Genomic DNA, 16,537 nt, shown 5'->3' with positions numbered 1-16,537 from the left:
GCTGAAAAAAATCTGGACGATGCTAAAAGGAAGCAGAAACGAACCTGGTCTTCAACTGAAATTGCAGCAGTACAGAGGCACTTCCGCGACCACATAGCAGGGGGTAAACTCACCACTAAAATTGAATGCCAGCAGTGCAAGAATGCTGAGTATCCAGTTTTGGCTACTCACACACTCCAAAACATTAGGGATTTTGTTAGGAATCGCGGCTTAACCCTAAAAAAGAAACCATCTCATTAGGTGTTTTTGTTTTTTCTTTTTGTTAATAAGTGGAATATTCTTTTGCTGTTGAAGTTTGTTGATGGATTCAATATGCTTTCAGCAATGTTTAGTTTAACTGTTATGTTTAGGAACAGTTAAAATATTTAAGATCCCCTCTTTACACTTAGAGTGAGAGCGTTTGTTTTTTCTTTACACTACACAGAATGTTTCTTGATACACAAAATGGTCTTGTGATGGAAAATATTAAGGCCAACTACTGTAATGTTGTTAAAATTAAACTTTGCTCCTTGTTCACAGACTGTGCATACTGTTATACACTGTAAAAAATCTTATGTGCTATTTACTAAAAAAAATAGTGGTAACACAATTGCACATATTAGTTTTAAGTAAATTTCAAGACTTTTTTTTTTTTAGCAAAAACCACTTGAATGAATCATGTGAAAATTACAATTTTTTTTTGAGTGATAGATGAAGATTTTAAAATTATAAGCAGAATGTGCTTTTATAATTTAAGCTAATCCACCACCATTTACTCATATTTTTTTTTTTTACAAAAACCACTTGAATGAAGCATGTGAAATGTGCTTTTATAATATATGCAAATAAATCACCATTTACTCAGATTTATTAATGAAAATTGCTCATTCATAAAGTGTAAAATATATAATGTATAATGAAATACATACACAATACATTTTGGCCAAATATCATTTTATTACATGTTACACTGATAACAAAATGGTGCAATATGTTAAACAAATCTATATAAAATTTACAGCAATGTTAATCTCTGATAAAAATTCCTTTATCCATGTCATGGAAAATAAAATGTTCTGTCAAATGTTTCTTTTATAGGAACAGTCACATTTTAGACAAAATTTGACAGAATTAGTGTATTGCATAACATCTAAAACCAGTATAAAAGCCATATCTCAAAATATTAGGAACACAATCAATCAGTCAATGCACTGAAATTTTCCCCAAAAGGTTTTAGCAGTGAATTTGTGTCAAATTTAATATTCGTTTCTTTGTAAGTGATTTTTATTTGGAGAATATTTGTATAAATCTAGTTCAGCAATTCTAGATTTTCCAAGCTAGCCATGACTCGCTTATCCTCCAAGACAATGCAGAAGTCCTCATGGTTGGTCATCCCTCTGACAGACAACAATTCTCTGTGCATTCCCACACTGTAAAATAAACATTACGTTTATCATTATTAAATTATGCAGTTGTACATTTCAAATGTTTACTAAAACACATTAAGGAAATCTATTAAGGAAATAAACCATTTCTTTGTATCTCAGTGAACAGTAATTCTTCATAATGTTTGAGTAGATGTTGCTGACTGACACAAGTACACAAGTATTTTGACTTATAATGGACAGGGTGTTTAAATGTATACTAGTGTACAGAAATGTATAAAAACAAACCATGTTTATACAAGGAATAGTGCATTCAACAATGTAGCTATATATTTTTTTGTAAGCATGCAAAAATATAAAGTGCAGTTTTCTGAAGATCGTAAATATCTGAAACGGTTTGAGACACTTACATTGCACTCCTGGATGAGCTCTTCATCTTATTTATACAGATAGACCAGCAACAGAGGACGACATCTCTCGATTCATCCCTGATTTAATGTGAGGTCTGATGCAAAAAAAAGTGTAGAAATTAGTAATGTTGCCTAATAATAATAATAATACACAAATAACATTATTAAAAATACCTGATGTATGGCACCCATTCTCTTTATCAAAATCTGCCTCAATAAACTGCTCCTCTTTAGTGGGAAAATACTGCAAACGTTTTCTTTGATCTGAAAAATGAAGCAAACAAATATTAGTATTTATGTACAGTATTATATATAAACACAGTTCATTACATTACATCATCAATGCTGTAAAAGGAACCTTATGAAATGGAAAAGCACTAGCTGTGCATAAACCCCATTGAATAGCTAGCTAACTTAGCTTAGCTTAGACTTACCACTTAACAAGCTCACTGTTGTTCGTCCACCCTGCTTAACTGTTGCCTGATCATTGCTGTTAAATATTACGATGCAAATAATTTGTTCAACTTCATTATATAATTCAGAATGAATATTGAAGCAAATCAATTTTAAATAGGAATGGGTTAAAAATACCCGTGTATCCCTATATACATCATATGGCAAAAACTAACCTCCTGAACAAGTTTGAACAGCATGTGTCTTTCCTGAAAGAGCTTAGGCTACTTAAGACAATAAAATGATAAACTGTTAATGCTTACCTCTTAACATGCTCGCTGTTGATCTGCTCCTTCAAAATGTCGTCTGATCACTGCCGTTGTTGAGATTCAAATGCAAACATCTCAATCAAATCCACATAATTGAGTGAATTTTCTTAAAATAAACGTGAAGCCATCTTTCCTCAATAATATTCGCTTAATTGGTTTCTCAAATTAAGCTTAGTAATTGCACTAGTTTGCTTAAAAAATAAGTGAAATTTAAATCTTAGTTATATTAGCGAAATCTTCTCAATATTTTATAATAATATAAAATACTATTACTAATACTATTGTGTATGTGTTAAACCATTGGTCCTTATATATCAGGTATGTCCCTTTAATACACAGTCTTTACTGTTGTGTATGTGTTAAACCATTGGTCCTTATATATCAGGTATGTCCCTTTAATACACAGTCTTTACTGTTGGGTATGTGTTAAACCATTGGTCCTCATAGATGAGGTATGTCCCTTTAATACACAGTCTTTACTGTTGTGTATGTGTTAAACCATTGGTCCTCATAGATGAGGTATGTCCCTTTAATACACAGTCTTTACTGTTGTGTATGTGTTAAACCACTGGGCCTCATAGATCAGGTATGTCCCTTTAATACACAGTCTTTACTGTTGGGTATGTGTTAAACCATTGGTCCTCATAGATGAGGTATGTCCCTTTAATACACAGTCTTTACTGTTGTGTATGTGTTAAACCATTGGTCCTCATAGATGAGGTATGTCCCTTTAATACACAGTCTTTACTGTTGTGTATGTGTTAAACCATTGGGCCTCATAGATCAGGTATGTCCCTTTAATACACAGTCTTTACTGTTGTGTATGTGTTAAACCACTGGGCCTCATAGATCAGGTATGTCCCTTTAATACACAATCTTTACTGTTGTGTATGTGTTAAACCATTGGTCCTCATAGATCAGGTATGTCCCTTTAATACACAATCTTTACTGTTGTGTATGTGTTAAACCACTGGTCCTCATAGATCAGGTATGTCCCTTCAATACACTCAAATGACACTTTTGTGTGTTGTATAGCTAGTGTCCTTAGAAATCACATTAGTCTTTATAATACAGTTTTGTGTCGTAGGCGGAGCTTGTGTGTCAAATTATAAATTGTCCTCATAATTGGGTATATTTTCAGGTTGTTACATTATAGATTGTGTTTTGTGTAAACAAACTTTAAAGTGAAATCTGTGTTGTATGGGTCAAAATAGATTTTTTGATCTTCACCACATCTCTGTACAGCAAGTGGAAAGGGGTGTCCCCCTAATACACCAACACACCAGTTTGGGCTGCAGTGTCCTGGTAATTCACAAAAACCAGTATGTGTGTGTGTGTGTGTGTGTGTGTGTGTGTGTGTGTGTGTGTGTGTGTGTGTGTGTGTTTTTTTTTCTCTTCTCCTGAGAGCTAGTGACAACTGGTGAACTACTGTATTAAAGGCCAAGCTTCTTCTTGACTGTTCCAGATGGCTGGAAAAGCAACTCGTATCTCATCCCAGGTAAGAGTGTCTGCATCAGGTCGGCTTGATTTGTTACCCTGCCACAAAGCAATTAGAATTACGAACTGTGTGTCACGGACTCAGTCGAGCATCTGAAGGTCAGGTTTTCAAATTCAGCTCTACACAAGCTGCTCCTGATATAGCGAGAGCAAATGCCACCGAATACAAGTATGCTAAGGAAAGGTGATTATCACAATGAACAGAAACCAGAGTTATATAAATCAAACTGCGTTACTGTGTTTCCTAAAAAGTATTTAGAGACTGATACAGTACATATAAAATGTACTTAAATTGCTGCAATATATAATAAAGCATTAAAAATGTCTAATTAATTTGAAAGAATAGCATCTTATATGTTATCTAAATGAGTTTGTAAAGAGATTTCTTTGGGATCGGACAAAATAGGGCTAAAATGCTAAAATAACATAAAAATATAAAATAAAAACATAATTTTTTCTTGCATCTGATATTTTTAAAGCTCTGAAGGGAACTAATTCCTGTAAGTGACTTTAAATTTACATTTGATCTGAAAAATGCTATATAAATACATGTGAATTAAATTTATAATGCTTCAATATATCTTACTTCTGGTCTCCAATAATCCAAGCACAAGACATATTCATTCAGTGTGAAAAAGTGACTGTCATTTGGGTCAATGATTTCATGAAGGATTAGTTCAAAAACGCTGATTCATTTAATGGCTGTGAATCATTCATTTGATAGTTTCGCTCATTTACTTTGTTCAAAAATACAGCTGACTTTTGCACTGTAAAACAAATTAATGCTGCCTAAAATGTTTTATAATATTTCAATCAACTTAAATTTTAAAGTCATTCAACCAACCAAACTGACTAAAAATATTAAGTTGAACTTTATAAAACCATTTTTTTTCTTGGCTGAAACCTGATCACTTAATTCAAATAACATAAGAAAACATTTGTTATCATGATTTTTTTTTCAGATCATTTTAACTTGTGACTTTTTTGCCTGATTTAATTTGGCTTTAGTGCATTTAGAAGTAAAAAAAAAAGCATAATAGTCTTTACGCTCTCATAAATAAAAGTACACAAGCTGTCACTGGGGTGCTTTTTTAAAAGCTACATATTTGTACTTGAAGGGTCCATATTGGTGCCTCAAAACTATATATTTGTACCTACAAATATTAAGAGGAACACTTTTGTACTTTTTAGGTACTAATATGTACCCTTGAGGTATTAATATGGACCATTTAGGTACAAATTTGTATCTATTGAAAAGGTACCACCCCAGTGACAGCTTGCGTACCTTTATTTCTGAGAGTGTATAATATTCTTAGGGCTGCTGATAAATACTTTTTTCATTTAAACTGCCTTAATATTTATCTATACTAAAATGAACCTAAAATTAAGAGCAGACATTTTTTTAATTTATTTTTTACCATGTTAATTATCACATATAAGCAAAATTTTACTACAAATACTTTGGTTAAACTATGGTTAGTCACAAAACCTTTGTTTTTTTTCATGGTTTAATTAAAGAGAAACACAGTTTTATCTATATATTCATTCATTTTCCTTCTGCATAGTCCCTTTATTCATCAGGGGTCACACGGGGGAATGAACCGCCAACTTATCCAGCATACGTTTTACACAACGATGCCCTTCCAGCTGCAGATGCACCATATACACTCATTCACATTTTGGCCAATTTCGTTTATTCACCTATACCACATGTCCCAGAGGAAGCGGAGAACATGCAAACTCCACACAGAAATGCCAACTGCCAGCCGGGACTCGAACCAGTAACCTTCTTGCTGTGAGGCGACAGTGCTAACCACTGAGCCACCGTGTCACCCCCACCTATATATGTCATGTCACTGAATAACTGTAAAAGCTCTTGTTCAATGGATACATTCTTATAATACCCATTTCACGTCGACATATTTTTGGAGCATTTCACCCCCGGTTGCGTGATTAATTGCGTCAAATATCCTACTGTAATTTCTATGCACGTTATAGACTAATCTCCTCGGAGGAAAAACGTCAGTCTGCAGGAAATGAAATAGGATGTTCAGCTCGCTCTGTAGAGTAGCTTAAGATAATAATATTTCTCTGGAGGACTGCGTTATTAACAGTAGATTTTACAGAGTCGATTAATCATCTCCGCAACCCGGTTCTGACCGAACATGCTCAGTAGACTGTGGAGGCCACATAAGGTGAAACAGAGACCCGCTCCAGAGAGAGGGAGAGAGGGCTAAGCTAAAATATTAAACACCCAAGACAAGATTCAGACAACACAGCCTCCCTTTTTTTTTAGACATGAGGCATTTGAGTGAAAATGTTGAGGCTCATTTGCTGCGCGCTTCTTTGCTGGATGAAACACAGCAGTGACCTAATTTCATCTGCTTTGGCTCGCGATCTTGCAAATGCGAACAAAGCCTCTAGTGTCCTTTGAAACCCCTCCAAATAAGACATCTTATATTAGCACACTCATTTGACACGCTTTGAGGTTTACAGTACTGCCATGAAAGGATGATTTTGACGAAGCCCGACATCAAAGGATGACGACGAACGTGTTAAACGGTCTACAGAGTGACCAGAAGAGGGAGACATTCCATTAGAAGACCGACTCCCATCTGGATGACGACATTGCATAATTACAATAACATTGAATGATTCATAGGAAGAATGGAAGTTAATTTATGCAAACTGACATAATTGTGTCATACTTTCTGTTTGTCAGGTTGATGCTGTCTGCAGAAAAGGAGCAACCATTTAAACGTAGCAAATCAAAACGGCTTTGAAGGTGAGGTCACATGCAGGGTCTTAATAGCCCAAATGTCATATATAATATAGGCTACTGCAAAATTATATATAAATAAATAAAATTAAGAGACCACTAGACAATTCTAAGTTTCTCTGAATTTTCAGTTTATAGTAATGTATTTAGGTAAAATGTTTTTGTTTTGTTTGTTATGCAGAAATTCATTCATATTTTGAAATGTAAAATGTAAAAAATATGTATTATACATTCGCTTAAAATTCTGACCATGCTCTGAATACTCTAAACAAAAAGTTCATACACTTAAAAATCATTTCTGCTGTGTCATGAGGAGGATGATGAGTGAACAACGCAAGTATTTAGTTTTTCGATGTGAACTGTCCCTTTAAATCATTGCTTTTGGCTTACAATGAAGCTTGTGACCTTTTCACCTCTCACCCTCAGTGGACACATCTCTATTGTTTTGTGTTCTTGCACATTTGGGGGCTTTTCTTTAGCTGCACAAAGCCAGTAAATGCACTCCACTGCATTATTACACTGTGTTTTATTCATAATTAGCAGAGTGACCGATTGATTTTGACGTGAGCGCTGAATCACTCAGAGTTATAAACACATGCAGGAGCCGCACCTCCTTACTCGATGAGGAATGAGACAAATGGCGACTGCATGAGTGAACACAGGGTACATGAGTGAAGGTTGGCCAGTGGATCCTGTACCCTCGTGTATTGGTACCGTCTGCTCACACATGCTCTTCAAGGGGGCTAAATGGTGTCCTGCCAAGTTCATATCCAGCAGTTGTCAGACAGTAGAGACTGTACTGGCCCCCTTATGGGACCTTTTTCTTTGTTTCCCCACAATCAACAAAGGAGCTCCTGTGGGAGATCTGCCTATTACAGTGAGCTAATCCATCCTGCAAATACAACATACATGCATGCTGCAGTTTCCAAGGCACTGAGCAGTGTTTTTTGAAAGAAGCATATAAATATATATATACACACAGTTGAAGTCAGAAAAATATTAGCCCCCTTGTTTATTTTTCCCCCTATTTCTGTTTAACGGAGAGAAGATTTTTTTTCAACACATTTCTAAACACAATAGTTTTAATAACTCATTTCTAATAACTGATTTCTTTTATCTTTGTCATGTTGACAGTAAATAATAGATATTTTTAATATAATAATATAATATAATAATAAAAATCTAGTAAATACTAGATATTTTTCAAGACACTTCTAGCTTAAAGTGACATCTAAAGGCTTAACTAGGTTAATTTGGTTAACTAGGCAGGTTAGAGTATTTAGGCAAGTTTTTGGATAACGATGGTTTGTTCTGTAGACTATCAACAAAAATATGTATATATTGCTTAAAGGGGCTAATAATTTAAACCTTAAAATGTTTTTTTTTTTTAAATGCTTTTATTATAGCCGAAATAAAACAAATAAGACACTCCAAGAAAATATATTATCAGACATACTGTGAAAATGTCTTTGCTCTGTTAAACATCATTTGGGAAATATTTAAAAAAGGAAAACTGCAAAGGGGGCTAATAATAGTATATACAGGCCCGTAGCCGGGGGGTCGGGTGGTTCGAAAAACCCTCCCCTTACTGACAAAGGTCCAGTATTTGCCCCATATAAGAGTTCATTTGTCCTATTTTGACTGCTATGCCATCATAAATTGTGGAAATAACCCATCCAAAAAGGTTTTAAGACCAAGTGGAATCCTCTGTTGGCTGTCACTTCGGTGTGACTTCAGCTAATCAGTTTTAGCCAGTGCACACAATTACTTTTCATGAGTTCAACATCCAGCTGTGCAAGAAAACATACTGTTTTGTTTTTAAATAGGGTAAATGTTTTACAAGTAACTTTTATTCTAAATCTTGTACCTTATTCTTGAAACAAAAAAAAATGACTAATGAAAAGGTGTAAAGCACCAAAAGCGACCATTTGGCTATTGTTGTTATCCATTCATTTTTTTTTTTGGTTATGATGACCAACCGACAATCTATTTCAGCTAAAATAGTGCTTAAAATGTCACTAAAATTCAGTATTTAAATCTCATAATCAAATAGTAGCCTAAATGACGCCTATTACTGCAAAAACGTCCACTTTTTGAGAAAAAAGAACCACCCCTTTCACCAGGCTGTCTACCGGCCTAAAATATATATTTATATATCATTATATATGATATGATTTGATTTTGATCATATCTTTAGTCGAATTTAACTTAGTCTCACAACATAATGTTCATTTAAGTTCATTCCTAATTGTACTTATATTATTACGCACATGGCTACTTTAGAGTGTGCATATTATATTGAACGCCGAATTATCATGCTGCATTATCCAAATATGCACTTTCTAATAAAAATGTTAACAGCCCAATGTTCTCTCAAGGCTGTTTCTGAATATGCATAGCATATAACATTATTTTTAAATACATATTTCCTATATTCTTATGAATATGATTTTATGACCTCTGTGTTATGTAAGAAGATTCAGAAATGAATTTTCATGAATGACAAGATTTAATTTCCAAAACAATAACATTGCCAAGATAATTGCACACACATCTTTAAATATCTCTGAACTTTATTAATTTAGTTCCAGAATGTCTCAACGTTTTAAAATACAAGTCAACATTGCATGTTCTCCCCGTGTTCGTGTGGATTTCCTCTGCTCTGGTTTCCCCCATAGTGTATGTGTGCGAATGAGAGCGTATGGGTGTTTCCCAGTGATGGGTTGCAGCTGGAAGGGCATCCGCTGCGTAAAACATATGCTGGATAAGTTATTCCGCTGCATTCCGCTGTGGCGACTAGATTAATGAAGGGACTAAGCTGAAAAGAAAATGAATGAATCTACATTGCAACATTTTAGTATAAAAATAAGTATAAGAAAAAAAGAAAAACAACAAAAACCATTAAAAAGAAAACAATATTTCTTTCCCAAGTAGCTGAGTACAATCCTTCTCTCATTTTCCAAACCAACATCATATCGTATTTCCACGTAAATAAATGCCCGTGCCTGAAGTCACGCAGCTGAGTTGTAAAGGTGAGTAGGCGGAGCGCGTGGACTGTTCCGGGGGCGTGACTTCGCTTTACCTGTGTCAGGTGACGTTTCAATTTGCTTACAACTCAAAAGTCTAATGGCTGTGCTAAGTGACTCGAAACAGGGAGCCTCTTTTAATCGCACAACATAACTTCGAGTAGTTTCCGTTTGATGTGTGTTAGCAAAGCATACCTAGCATTTCAAAGCTGATCAGAAGTATTCTAACCCTGAGGATGAAAACTTTTGCACCTGTGTGATTCCTGAAACCTCGAGGGATTCCCTGAAGCAGACAAGTGGAAGCTTGGAGTACATGTTTGCACGTAAGTGTTAGGAGGAATTACACAACATTATAGTGAATTTTAAAAAGACAAAATATCGCCTGCAAACATTATCCACGTGCATCTGCACCGCGTTTTGGGAACTTAACGTTAGCACGCGCGTTTTATCGACAATGTGGTGTATAATTACTAACAAACTTGTACACTTTAAAAAAAAAAAAGCTATCATATTGACTGATTAAAACACATTTTCTATTAAATAGGACTTAAATTCAACGTAAAACTTTTTGGGAAACGTACCAGATGGTAATTTCTCATTTAACCTGCACACAGGGGTAGCTTAAGTATTCTGCGTCCGTACAAACCATTGTTTTGAAAGTATTTAACGTTAAATGTGTGTTTGTGTTGTTGTGTAATGGTATGCATGAGTCACCAGCTGGGTGACAACACTAGGCCATCAGGTTACAGACTAATGCTGAATGTGATCCACACTGCCCATTGATTATCCCTGCAATGACATCTGATGCCTCTCGTTGTAGTCAGATGTGAACTGGCCTTGTATTCTGGGTCAAAGATCTTTTGTTGTCAATCTAATTAATTATATTGTGCTTAAATTGCATTTCCAGCCATAATCGGTCAAAGAGCCGGCCTCTGACCTGTTTTTGTTTTTTAGGACAAAGTTTCTAGCCTAATGATCCCTAGTAAAAGCTTAGATCTACTCCACTATTATAGAACAGCGATTTAGCAATAGAAAGAATTTAAAATGCCGGAGCTTATGTTTTCCATGTATAGTAGTAGTCACAGTGTCTGCATTTACAGCCCTGTGCATTTTCCTAACCAACTTCATAATGTCAATGATAAGGTTGAACTTCATAAGTTTGACTCTGAACTCTATGAGGCTGATGATAAGGTTGAACTCGTGATGATTTGAAGCACTTAAATGAGGGGTTTCTGTGCAGGCCTCTTTTTATCTGGACAATCTTTAATCCTAGCAAGCATTCATAAAGAAATTCAAAAGCAGATCATTTATATTTTTCTTTAGATGAGGTTTAGAAGTTCAGTAATGTCTATTATTGTAACCAGTAGTGTCAGTTTTAGAAATTGAGGTTAGGTTGGTTTTCTATTCACTCATTCCGACTTTCTCCTTAATAATATAATCTCAGAAAAGGATTGTTTACAGATTCTAAATACGGAAGTCATATTATCAGCCAATGACAAAATACAAAGTTGTTCTCAGCCAATTAAATAGTGCTAAAGTTGTTTTAAAGTCATTCTTACAGGTGATTTCATACCAAATATTTAAAGTAAACAATATAGGGTCCGTGTCACACTGGACGAATGTGCGAATATAAACTTTACCTCAATGTTTTAGTAGTGGATTTTTCTTTTTGTGGTTTCCCTTTGGTCATTTTTTGAAATGAATTTTATATACACAGGGAAAAAAAAACACAATGTCATTTTTATGTTTAAGTTAATGTTAGTTCAAGTACTACAGATTACTCTATCCCTTCAACATTTCAAAATATTAACAGTGTTGTTTTTAAGGGGTTTGTTTTTACATTGTTGTGGTTGACGTATTTATATTTTCACAAAGAATGGTTTGTATTTTTTTTCTATTTGTATCTTTAGTTCTGTATGGTACAAAATAATCAAATCTATGTGACAGGTTAGGTCAGAAGTATTCTAAAAGTATTGTGTAATCAGACTACAATATCTACAATGTGTAATCTCGATTAAGGTGTATAATATTTTACCATCTGAATCTACTCTATTAGGAAATACTTAGGAATTAGTAAAATCTTTTTGAATATTTAACCTGCTGAAGTCATCCTCTTTGCATGCTGTTCTTAAGATCAACATCATCACCATTATCATTACTTTATTTTCCAAAAACTCATTATTAGGTTTTAACACATTACAGTACTAATAATTATTTATTTAAACACTTACTTATGTAATCACATTTTAATTTGTTTCTAATATGTATATATATATATATATATATATATGTATGTATGTATGTATGTATGTATGTATGTATGTATGTATGTATGTATGTATGTATGTATGTATGTATGTATGTATGTATGTATGTATGTATGTATGTATGTATGTATGTATGTATGTATGTATGTGTGTGTATATATATATATATATATATATATGCATACACACACACACACACACACACACACACACATATATATATACATATATATATACACATACATACATACATGCATGCATTTTTTTTAAATATAATGTTGGCCCATATATTATACTTAAGCCTTTGTAATAATTATTTAGTTTTATTAAAATAGTACAGTATGGTTGATCCTATTCTAATGTATTTTTAATTTTAACCTGCATGTGTTTTCTGTTGTTGTTGATCTTAATAAGTGAAGTTTTTTTTTTATTCCATTTAAAATAATTTAAGTAAAATTTTAAATGAGTCATTTGTAATTAAATATTGTTCTTATATATAGCAATAACAAAATGTTATTAATACACTGTTATTTACAGCACAATCTGTGGTTGCTGTTCTCCTGACATCTTAATCAGAATGACATTTGAATGTTAAATAATTCATGGTCAGACAGCTGATTGTGAACTAACAATTGCGTATTAGCTTTTTTCATTCATCTGAGTGGATTTCAAGGCTGCATGACTTGAAGTGAATCGGTGTTGTGCCTTTTTTCTCTCTAGACATCTCAATCTTATCTCAATCTTTTTTTCAGAGACCTTCCAGTGAGCCCTTTAAAAAACAATTACTTGATTTGCAGTCAATATTCCCTCTAATTTGATGTTTTCTTTAGTTAATTTTTCAAATGTAGTCTTAAACCCAATGATTTGATTACTAAACTCGACAAACTAGAGTTTAAATGTAAAAATGGATTATAAAATCCTCCTGCTTGAACATGTCCTACTCTTTAGGCTATTTTTTCTGTGGCTTTCCCCTTTAGTCTAAGTGGATTTATTTGAATAATGTTGGTTGAAGAACGTATGTTGGTTGTTAAGGGCAAAAGAGAGCTTCCTGCTTTGTCTTTTCTTTCTAAATATCCCCTCGCAGGCCTATTGTGCTTCAATTCAGGCTATAGATGCATTCAACAAAACACACTTCTTGGCCAGAATGACACCATGCTGAGTTTAATGATGAATGGCATCATGCATCGCTAGTAATTGGCCATTCAGTCTAATGCTGCTTCTGGCTTTCATTGTAAGTTCTTTCTCCTCACTGTTGCTGCTGGTGAGTTTGGTTGCTGAAACTGCGTTTGCCCCCTGAGCAGAGCTTCATTTGAATGGTAGGAGTCAGGTTTCACCAACACTTGTAAGAGATGAATGACAGTTTTGTGTTCTGGTTTTCACGCATGAGAAAAGTGGAGAAGGATGAAGGTGATCTGTGATTTTTAGGTTAGTTTTGACTTTGGTTTTATACATGGATGTCATCTGTGTTAGCAGGTAAATTGAAGTCATAGATCATGTAATGAGGACAATATAATTATAATTTGCATGTAATCACATATGTAAAATTGTTTTGAAAATTGTCTATAAAAGAATTTTTATTTGTGTAATTGAACAATTTTTCATTAGCATTGTTTACAAATCTTTGTAAAATTGTTAATATGCTATTCAGTTTGTTTATATCATAATAATATTTTTATTATAAAGAATTTTATTTGTATTATGTATATTAATGATAGTATTCAGATGATTAATATTTGAATGTTTATGAATTTATATTATACTTTTACAATAGATTGTTTGTTGTAGTAATATTAGTAATTTAAAGTTTATTTGTGTACACACCTATTAATAATAATGTATTTTTACTGCAAAACATGAACAAACAATAACAAATAAACAAGCAATATATAAATAAATGAGATAATATTGACCTTATTCTTAATGTATGAGTGGGCGCTGCCATTAGAATCTTTTTGGCTCAAGACAGCCATGTCAACCTGCAGCCTAAAACCGGTTACTCACTGAAGCTAAGCAGGGCTGAGCCTGGTCAGTACCTGGATGGGAAAACTTGGTTACTCTTGGAAGTGGTTATAGTGAGGCCAGCAGGGGGCGCTCAACCTGTGTTCTGTGTGAGTCCTAATGCCCCAGTATTTTAAAGGGGACACTATACTGTCAGTGAGCGCCGTCTTTCGGATGAGACGTTAAACCGAGTTGCTGACTCTCTGTGGTCATTAAAAATCACATGGCACTTCTACATTGCAGAATAAGGTCAATAAAATGTAATTTATAGTAAAAGTTCTTAAGTATAATTTACTTTTTTAGTTTTTTATACTCCTTTAAAAGTGACCTCCACAAAAGTTTATGCCCTTCCTTTCACTAGAAAAATAACTGAAAGAGCAGAGCGATATAACACCATCCATATATGTGCATTAAACATATTCAACAGTGAACATGTCTGTTGCCTTATTACAAATGCACTTATACGTTGAAAATCTCACAATATACACGTTAAACAAATCAAACAGACTGTATGCCACCCAGGGGTGGTGCTAAATAAACAATTTGTCTTTCCTGAATTTTGACGACCTGTAAACATAAGATACTGTCGCATTGACATAATGCAAAGCTAATGCCTGTCCCATTTTAAACTTAAGTGTTAATAATATATAATTGAAATCTCACTAGGTAATGTTGGCTGTTAAATGCTGCAGCAGGGGAGTGCATATTAATGATCTCATGTGTAAATATATAAATAAATCTGCTAATAACAATAAATGACCCTAAATTTAATCATGTCAGACTCTGTGTTTTGTTTAAATCGCCCTGTTTTACACCAGAACTTAGCACTCAGAAGAATTTACTAAAACAAGGAAACTATTACATTTGAGACTCCCAGCATGTCATTACAGTGTACTGAACGCTTATTATTCAGCTATGCTTAGGTATAACCAGTTTTACATTCTGTTGCACATTTAAATTGATTACAGAGCTCCATTGTGTCTTTATTTTTCTCCTGAGAGAATGACCTCGCTCCGGGCACCGGCAGCGATGTGTCAAACAGACATTCTGCTGTGTAAAACCTGCTGTCTGTCCTTGAATGAATTGTCAGTCGTCAGGTGAATAAGTCTGTGTTTTTCTCCCAGAGCACAACACCTGTCAGGCGTCTGCTGGCTGGGGAATCACAGCTCGCAGAACAATCATTTCCATCTCCAGCTATGACGCATTCATGTGGAACAGCAAAATTCATCTTTTAACAAGTGCTTTTTCTAGAAGTTTGCCTTTGGCTATATGCTGCAATTAATAGAAGATGTCCTACATTTGATAAACTATTACTATACAGACCTTTAGACTGACGGCAGAAGGTCTGGACTACACAGTTGCTTTCATTGATTAAAGTTGTTCAAGTGGCCGTGTGACTGACATGTAACCTACTGTGAGAATGTAAATTCAATGTCCTGATAATAAAAAAATCAGGGTGTTTTCATTTATACCAAGTGCCTTAAAGAGCCATGAACACAAACCCCCATTCACACAGTTTTCACACAGGAAAGTCAGTGAGTCCAGCATTATTTAGGTGGGAGTGTCGAGTGGCGAAAGAGGGAAGGGTTTGCATGAAAAAGGGAGTTTCATTACATGCAGTACAGCTGATTTTCACACCAGCAACACAAACGCAGGGGAGATAAGGCAGTGATTCAGAGAGCAGCAGATCTGAGAGCTGTGTGGAAGTGGAGGATTTTCAGTCCATACTATTGTAATAATATTACTGTAAACTTAGTAACTGAATAATTTTGACTAAGGTATGTCTTTAAAACTGTAAGAGTACTGCTGACGATACTAAGTAACTTTGCCATCTGAATAAACATAAAGAACATTGGTCACACACCTACTAAATTCGTAGAGACAGGACAATCAACATGAACTGGAACCGCGTCTTTTTTAAAAGAAGAATCAAAGTGAAATCTGAATACCTATAACAATCGTGTTTGGCTTGTTGGTACAGAGTAGGTAGCCTTTTGAGCATCTACATTATGGCCGCATGCATTGCCTGTATAAAATAACTTGTTTTCAATAACTTAATTTGATTATAATGCAATATTGTGCACTTTAACTTAACGTTAAAGCAGTTGTAAAACTGCTTTAAAAATGAAACCGTAATTATTGTTAAAAGTGCTATTCAAATTGAATAAAAACAGTTTAAGGAAAGAAGTAAGGATTGATTTAATATAAATTTCCTCTAGGTTGTGTGCAGAACAGAACTCGCTCCAGAAATTGTGATGATTGACACCATTGTAATCTTCATCTTGAGTGTTTGGTGTTTATGGTTTTCAGTTTTTAACCAATTTTGCTAAAATGACAGAAGCAAACACTCATTATGTTCTGCTTTTGAACTAAACCACTGACGCTGATTTTGTTAAAGCTTTCTTCTTTTGAAGCTACAGATTTTTCCAGTACTTCTGTAAGTGGGCAATCTCAAAACGTTTAAAAGCCCTGTT

At 34.2% G+C, this 16,537-nt stretch overlaps 1 protein-coding gene and 1 long non-coding RNA gene across 2 annotated transcripts in view; one reads left to right on the top strand and one right to left on the bottom strand.

Moving 5' to 3' along the window:
- Positions 1 to 931: 931 nt before the first annotated feature.
- Positions 932 to 2,267, bottom strand: LOC130242216 (uncharacterized). The gene is made up of 3 exons (XR_008838944.1): positions 1,949 to 2,267; positions 1,775 to 1,869; positions 932 to 1,409 (listed from the first exon to the last, which is right to left on the bottom strand). It is a non-coding gene; the product is annotated as an uncharacterized LOC130242216 (long non-coding RNA).
- Positions 2,268 to 9,894: 7,627 nt separating this feature from the next.
- Positions 9,895 to 16,537, top strand: part of si:ch211-137a8.2 (uncharacterized protein LOC777613 homolog) — a 50,694-nt gene continuing 44,051 nt past the window's right edge. The window contains 1 exon segment of the mRNA XM_056473583.1: positions 9,895 to 10,121. The gene's annotated coding sequence lies outside the window, so the exon portion shown is untranslated.

Source organism: Danio aesculapii, chromosome 15 (genome assembly GCF_903798145.1).
Source record: "Danio aesculapii chromosome 15, fDanAes4.1, whole genome shotgun sequence".
Taxonomy (NCBI): domain Eukaryota; kingdom Metazoa; phylum Chordata; class Actinopteri; order Cypriniformes; family Danionidae; genus Danio; species Danio aesculapii.
This window is presented reverse-complemented; position numbering and strand designations above follow the sequence as displayed.